Source organism: Tupaia chinensis, unplaced genomic scaffold (genome assembly GCF_000334495.1).
Source record: "Tupaia chinensis unplaced genomic scaffold, TupChi_1.0 Scaffold000624_1, whole genome shotgun sequence".
NCBI classification, from domain to species: Eukaryota; Metazoa; Chordata; class Mammalia; order Scandentia; family Tupaiidae; genus Tupaia; species Tupaia belangeri.
Window position 1 is genome coordinate 1,291,050 of NW_006160144.1, and position 1,025 is coordinate 1,292,074.

Below are 1,025 nucleotides of genomic sequence, written 5' to 3' on the forward strand. Positions count from 1 at the left end.
AGCCGGGATCGGCAGTCGCCGAGTCCGTCCATATCGAAAGGCCAGGTGACCCCTGCCTTCCCGAGCCTCCACCGTGGATCTGTGCACTGTCGTCTCTCGAGCACGGCGCTGCTCGCGTCTCTGTGCCAGGCGCGCGCAGGGGGAAGGGCAGCTAAAGTGACAGCTCCTGGACCCCTCCCCATCTTCCTGATTCCTCCCAGCCCCCAAATGTCCCCTGCGGGTTTCTGAAGGAGGAAAAGGGGAGGGGGTCGGACACCGCCTTAAATAAGAGGCAGCGAAGACCCCCGTCGGAAATGCTGCCGGGAAGGTGTAGGGAGAGGTATGTCATATTTTTTGGAACACGATCCATATCTTTCTTAGGGCTGATGACAAACGGGCAGAGAAATCGGATTTCAAGTTCGATTTCGGGGGTCGTCATAGGGTCTCCCCTCCAACATACACACTTGCACAGACACACGCCCATTGCGGCAAAAGGCTGACATCGAGAGTGCAGACAGCCCCCTCCCCCAGGTCACCGCCATCCGCGCCCCACCCAGCCGGCACAGCCTCCGCCTCGAGGTAGGCTTGAAGCATGTCGTGCAGACCCCCAAGCACACACATACACACGTGCGTGCATCCCTTGCACGCATCTCTTTTCAGAGGGCGCCGGGAAGGGCCTGGACCGTAGCCCCTGACTGATGCCCAAAGCATGAAACCCATTTCTGCAGCGGGGAGGGGGCGAGGCGCGGCGGAGTCCGAGTAGACAAGGTGGACAAGGAGGCTGATTTCGGAGCCTCGGCGCTTACCTGGTAGTCGACAGAAGGCAAGGACCGGAGAAGACAGCGGAGGTGGAGAAGGTGGCTGTGGTGGCGGCGGCAGAAGGTGGGCGCTGGCGGCGGCACTGCTGCTGGAGCTGGTGGGTGGCGGTGTCGGTGGCGTCGGCAGTGCTGCTGGAGCTGGTGGGTGGCGGTGACTGCGAGCGCGCGCGCCGGCGACAGGGCGCGGTCCCGAGGCCGGGGGGGGAGCGCGTGCGGCAGCAGCGTGGA